This window comes from Colobus angolensis, unplaced genomic scaffold (genome assembly GCF_000951035.1).
Source record: "Colobus angolensis palliatus isolate OR3802 unplaced genomic scaffold, Cang.pa_1.0 Scaffold119, whole genome shotgun sequence".
In the NCBI taxonomy this organism is placed as follows: domain Eukaryota; kingdom Metazoa; phylum Chordata; class Mammalia; order Primates; family Cercopithecidae; genus Colobus; species Colobus angolensis.
This window is the reverse complement of record NW_012113030.1, coordinates 7,406,741-7,413,144: the sequence shown is the minus strand read 5'-3', so window position 1 is coordinate 7,413,144 and position 6,404 is coordinate 7,406,741. Positions and strand designations below refer to the sequence as shown.

General features: G+C 50.8%; 1 protein-coding gene across 1 annotated transcript in view; it reads left to right on the top strand.

Moving 5' to 3' along the window:
- The first annotated feature begins 1,062 nt into the window (after window positions 1-1,062).
- The window catches only part of C5AR2 (complement component 5a receptor 2), a 12,136-nt gene continuing 6,794 nt past the window's right edge, over window positions 1,063-6,404 (top strand). The window contains exon 1 of the mRNA XM_011926514.1: window positions 1,063-1,266. The gene's annotated coding sequence lies outside the window, so the exon portion shown is untranslated. The remainder of the gene's footprint in view (window positions 1,267-6,404) is intronic.

Sequence of the window (6,404 nt, the reverse complement as noted above, 5' to 3'; positions counted from 1 at the left end):
CACTTGACTTCAAGTGATCCACCTGCCTCGGCCTCCCAAAGTGCTGGGATTACAGACGTGAGCTACTGCACCCAGCCAGTTCTGTGTGTTTTAAATTTATCTAATGCTCATAGCAACCATCCACTGCACAGATGAGGAAGTTGAGGTTCAGAGGGGCTGAGGCCCTGAACTTTGATGAGGGTGTGTGGACCTGGAATATGAATCTTATCGTTCTGGCCCTTGAGTCCTTGTTCTCAGTCACGGTGGTATGCTGGGAGAGGTTAAGAATTGCTATGATGGCTGGGCATGTTGACTCACTCCTGTAATCCCAACCCTTTGGGAGGTCGAGGTGTGAGGATAGCTTGAGGCTGGGCAATGCAGCAAGACCCCACCTCTACAAAAAAATTTTAAAAAATGAGCCAGGCATGTTTGGCGCATGCCTGTAGTCCTAGCTACTCGGGAGGCTGAGGTAGGAGGATCACTTGAGCCTAGGAGTTTGAGGCTGCGGTGAGTCATAATGTTGTCACTGCACTCCAGTCTGAGCGACAGAGCAAGACTCCATCTCTAAAATAAAAGTAAAGTGTCACTATGGCCAACAACATCTTCCCATGTTACAGATGGAAAATTGAGGCCCAAGAAAGGAGTTGTTTGTGCTTTTTCTACCACTGAGGCCTTGGGCCCTGCACTCAGCTACAGTGGTCTTTTTGTAGAGAATGTGACCCCAGGCTGTCTTCCTCAGAGCCAAGGAGGAGGGAGGAATGTTTGTCTGTCCTGAGGCTGCAGAAGGGAGGGGTTGAGCACAGTAAGAGGCCTGGAGGTGGCTGGGGGCAGCTGACATGTTGTGGGGAAAACAAAATCCAGGCCAAGACCTCTAAGGGGTTGAAGAGCAAGCCGCAATGCAGGTCTGGCTTCCAGGAAGCTGGGACTTCCAGACTAGGTTTGGGGACTTGGGATCAGCCCTCCACCCACGAGCCCTCTCTAGCCCTGCCAGCCGCCCCGTAATTTTGTGTTCTGAGTCATGGAAAGAAGACAGGACAAACACACCCTGAGAGTGAGACAAGGCCACTCCTAGTTTGTACCGCTTATAAAGATTTACTGGGACCGGTGAGGTGGCAGTGCTCAGAAGCGTCCGGCAGGAGCTTCTGGCAAACAGGACGGATTTCCAGGACTCTACCAGCTGCCAGACACGGCAGGGAGAGACCCCAGACCTCCTGGGTCCTGGCTGTGGGCCCGGATTGTGCTCCCAAGTGGCGTTTGACTCACGTGGGGACCCTCTTGGAAGAGACGGTAAGGATGGAGGCAACAAGGGCGGGAAGGAGGGAGAGAGGGAAATAGCATGATCCTGGCTTCTTGGAATTGTTACTTTCAGAATCGGGAAAGCAGAACTAGGGTTTGAGAAGTGCAGTGTCATTATGGCCACACTGGAATGCACGTCAGAGTCCTGGGCTCTTGGAATTAACTTGGGCGGCCCAGCAGCAAAGCTCTTGTCAAAGGATCTAAACGTTTTTTCTTTTTGGAGACGGGGTTTCACTCTTGTTGCCCAGGCTGGAGTGCAATGGTGCCATCTCGGCTCATCACAACCTCCACCGCCCCAGTTCAAGTGATTCTCTTGTCTCAACTGGGATTACAAGTGCGCGCCACTACATCCAGCTAATTTTGTATTTTTAGTAGAGATGGGGTTTCTCCACGTTGGTCAGGCTGGTCTTGAACTGCCGGCCTTAGGTGATCCGCCCGCCTCGGCCTCCCAAAGTGCTGGGATTACAGGTGTGAGTCACCGTGCTCGGCCCAAATGGTTTTTCACTCACAGGTGGAAGGGAAACAGCCTCTGTCAAACCTGCAGGAATTCCTGCAGCTTCCAGCAAATCCACCAAACTGTAGCATGCGTAGCGAGCGAGCCCTTTCACTTAGCAATTCCAATTCTTTTCTCATTCTTTCACCTCGCCCGGCTAGTTTTTTTGTATTTTTAGTAGAGACGGGGTTTCACCGTGTTAGCCAGGATGGTCTCGATCTCCTGACCTCGTGATCCGCCCGTCTCGGCCTCCCAAAGTGCTAGGATTACAGGCTTGAGCCACCGCGCCCGGCCTCTTTCTTTCTTTTGACAGGGTCTTGCTCTGTCGCCCAGGCTGGAGTGCGGTGGCGCAATCTTGGCTCACGGCAACCTCCGCCTCCCAGGTTCAAGTGATTCTCCTGCCTCAGCCTGCTGAGTAGTTGGGATTCCAGGTGCCCGCCACCACACCTAACTAATTTATGTATTTTTAGTAGAGACAGGTTTCACCATGTTGGTCAGGCTGGTCTTCAACTTTTGACCTCAGGTGATCCACCCACCTCGGCCTCCCGAAGTGCTGGGATTACAGGCGTAAGCCACTGCACCTGGCCGTAATTGTTTTTTATATTTTTAGCAGAGACAAGGTTTCACCATGTTGGAGAGGCTGCTCTCGAACTCCTGACCTCAGGTGATCCTCCCACATCGGACTTACAAAGTGCTGGGATTACAGGCATGAATCACCGCGCCTAGCCCCCTCAATGTTCTATCACAAAATCCGTCCACATTCTTGCATGGTGTTTGTTCATTCTCATCGTGTAGAATATTCCACAGGGTGAACGCCCCACGATGTGTTTATCCATTCTGCTGTGAGTGGCTATTTGACGGTTTCTCATCTTGGGCTGCTGTGAACATTCTGGCACACGTGTTCTGGTGAGCATATGTGCGCTTCTCCGGGAAGGAGGCTGATCGCCGGGTCATGAGGGAGGAATCCTAGAAGATGGATGTTCAGGAAGGAAGAATGTTCAGACTTGTTTTTTTCCGAGACGGAGTCTCGCTCTGTCACCCAGGCTGGAGTGCAGTGGCGCCATCTCGGCTCACTGCAAGCTCCGCCTCCCAGGTTTAGGTCATTCTCCTGCCTCAGCCTCCCAAGTAGCTGGGACTATAGGGGCCTGCCGCCGCCCCCGGCTAATTTTTTGTATTTTTAGTAGAGATGGGTTTCATTGTGTTAACCAGGATGCTGAGGCAGGAGGATCACTTGAGCCTAGGAGGTAGAGGCTGTGGTGAGCCAAGGTTGAACCATTGAACTCAGCTTGGGTGACTGAACAAGACAAAAACACAAACAAAATGAAACAAAACAAAAACCCCATCATAAGTTGAAAATATCCTAAATCAACTTGGATTTAATACACCTAGCCTACCGAACATCATAGCCTACCTTTTTTTTTTTTTTTTTGAGACACGGTCTCAACTCTGTTGTCCAGGCTAGAGTGCAGTGGCACGATCTTGGCTCACTGCAGCCTTGACCTCACAGGCACAGCCTACCTCAAATGTGTTCAGAACACTTACATTACCCAACAGCAAGACAAAATCATCTAAACCAAATCCAATTTTTTTTTTTTTTGAGATGGAGTCTCACTCTGTCACCCAGGCTGGAGTGCAGTGGTGTGATCTCAGCTCACTGCAACCTCCACCACCCGGGTTCAAGGGATTCTCCTGCCTCGGCCTCCTGAGTAGCTGAGATTACAGGTACTTGCCATCACATGCAGCTAATTTTTTTTTTTTTTTAGTAGAGATGGGATTTTACCATGTTGCCCAGTCTGGTCTCGAACTCCTGACCTCAAGTGATCCATCTGCCTAGGGCTCCCAAAATGTTGGGATTACAGGTGTGAGCTTCTGCACCTGGCCCTGTTTCTCATTGTTCTCCTTACCATTGTTATTGAATGGCGTTTAGTTAATAAGCATGACTTGGGCAGACAGTGGACTGTTTTTGATGCTTTGGGGATGAATGGGGTTGATATCTGTACAGATAGGAAGACAGATATCCGGCACATTAAGTGAAAAGATGAAGCAATGGAACAATGTGTGTTGAAAGCTCCCATTTCTGGTTAAAACGTTACAAAGGAAATGCCATCTGCAATACCATTGTTTTGGGCTTACAGTTAGACAAATTACGATGCACAGAAAGTTCCCCAGATTGTAATAAACAAGGGCCAGGAAGGGTGGAGTCTTTGTGGGGTGAGAGGATGAGTGTGGACAGTGATAACAGCAGCTAGCATGCGTATGACAGCCACTGAAAACCAGCGCTATGCACTCAGCTGTACGTTTCTAACTCGTTGAATTCTTACCACACCCTAAGGCAGGTATATTATTATTCCCATTTTACTAAGGCACAGATAGGTTAGGTGACTTGCCCAAGGCCACACAGCTGGTAGGAATTGGAGGGTTTTTGTTGTTTGTTGGTTTTTTGAGACGGAGTCTCACTCTTGTCACCCCGGTTGGAGTGCAGTGGCGGGATCTTGGCTCACTGCAATCTCTGCCTCCCGGGTTCCAGTGATATTCCTGCCTCAGTCTCCCTAGTAGCTGGGATTGCAGGCGCCCACCACTATGCCTGGCTGATTTTTGTATTTTTAGTAGAGACCAGGTTTCACCATGTTGCCCAGGCTGGTCTCCAACTCCTGGCCTCAAGTGATCCGCCTGCCTCAGCCTCCCAAACTGCTGGGATTACAGGTGTGAGCCACTGTGCCCAGCTGGCGGCGGGGGGTGGGTTCAGTTTTTAAATGTTTTTCTTTCTCTCTGTCTCTCTCTTTCTTTCTTTGACAGAGTCTCTCTCTGTCGCCCAAGCTGGAGTGCAGTGGCATGATCTTGGCTCACTGCCAGCTCTGCCTCCTGGGTTCACGCTGTTCTCCTGCATCAGCCTCCCATGTAGCTGGAACTACAGGCACCCGCCACCATGCCCAGCTAATTTTTTTGTATTTTTTAGTAGAGATAGGGTTTCACTGTGTTAGCCAGGATGGTCTCCATCTCCTGACCTCGTGATCCGCCTACCTCGGCCTCTGAAAGTGCTGGGATGACAGGCACGAGCCACAGCGCCCGGCCTCTTTCTTTCAAGGGACAGGGTCTCACTCTGTTGCTCAGGCTGGAGTGCAGTGGCGTGATCATGGCTAACTGCAGCCTCGAACTCCTGGGCTCATATGATCCTCCACCCCAGTCTTTGAAAAGGTTGGGATTGCCGGCATGAATCACTATGCCTGGCTAATTTTTAAATTTTTTGTAGAGACAGACGGTCTCACTGTGTTGCCTAGGCTGGTCTTGAACTCTTGGCCTCAAGCGATCCTTCCTCCTCAGCCTCCCAATGTACTGGGATTACAGGTGTGAGCCACTGCACCTGGCTAAATTCTGCACACCTTTTCCTCTAGGGATAAAAATAATATGAAAGTGGAATGCCAGACTCCAAATACACCAAGTGGCCTGACCTCTTCACTGCTACCTGGCATGGGGGAGGGATGTGCCCTAACTTCCTCTCTGTCCTTCCTGTTGCCTCAACACCAGCTGGAGCGCTGGGCAGTGCCACCCAACCCATAATAGTCAGCAGAGAGCCGCAGGGCCGGGTCACACTGACATTGTGGGGATGGGATGGTGGGGACTCCTGCCTGGGTCCTGTGCTACCCAAGCTTCGTCTACCTGAGCCTGTGTGCCACATGCTAGGCACATCTTAACTCCTCAAGGACTCCCAAAACCAGAGAGGTAGGTTCACCTCCATGACTCTCGTTTTCCCAATGAGGAAATAGACACAGCCAGCTGCAACTGACACCCACAGTCATGGAACCCGGGGCTGCTCGGGGCCGCTTGCCGTACTGCCTGCCAGCTCTCCAGAGCCTGAGATTTGGAGATGGTACTATTCTAGGGCATGGGGTTCTGCAGCAGGGACTAACACACTTTGAAATTTACCCACTTAGGGGCCGGGCGCAGTGGCTCACGTCTGCAATTCCAGCACTTTGGGAGGCTGAAGTGGGCGGATTACAAGGTCAGGAGTTCGAGACCAGCCTGGCCAATATGGTGAAACCCCGTCTCTATTAAAAATACACAAATTAACTGGGCGTGGTGGTGGGTGCCTGTAGTCCCAGCTACTCATGAGGCTGAGGTGGGAGAATCGCTTGAACCCTGGAGGTGGAGGTTGCAGTGAGTCGACATTGTGTCACTGCACTCCAGCCTGGACGACAGAGCGAGATTCTGTCTCAAAAAAAAAATTTTACCTACTTAGCTGAGTGATCTTAAGTAAGTTATTTAACTTCGCTGTGCCTTGTCTGTAGAATAAATATAACAGTAGTGTCAAATTCAGACAGTTATTACAAGGTTTCAGTGAGGCTGGGCACGGTGGCTCACGCCTATAATCCTAGCACATTGGGAGGCCATGGCAGGCAGACCACTTAAGGTCAGGAATTCCAAACCAGCCTGGCCAACATGGTGAAACCCCATCTCTACTGAAAATATAAAAAATTAGCCCCAGGCATGGTGGTGCACGCCTCTAATCCCAGCTACTCGGGAGGCTGTGGCAGAAGTGTTGCTTGAACCCAGGAGGCAGAGCTTGCAGTGAGCCGAGGTAGCGCCACTGCACTCCAGCCTGGGCAGCAGAGTGAGACTCCGTCTCAATAAAATAAAA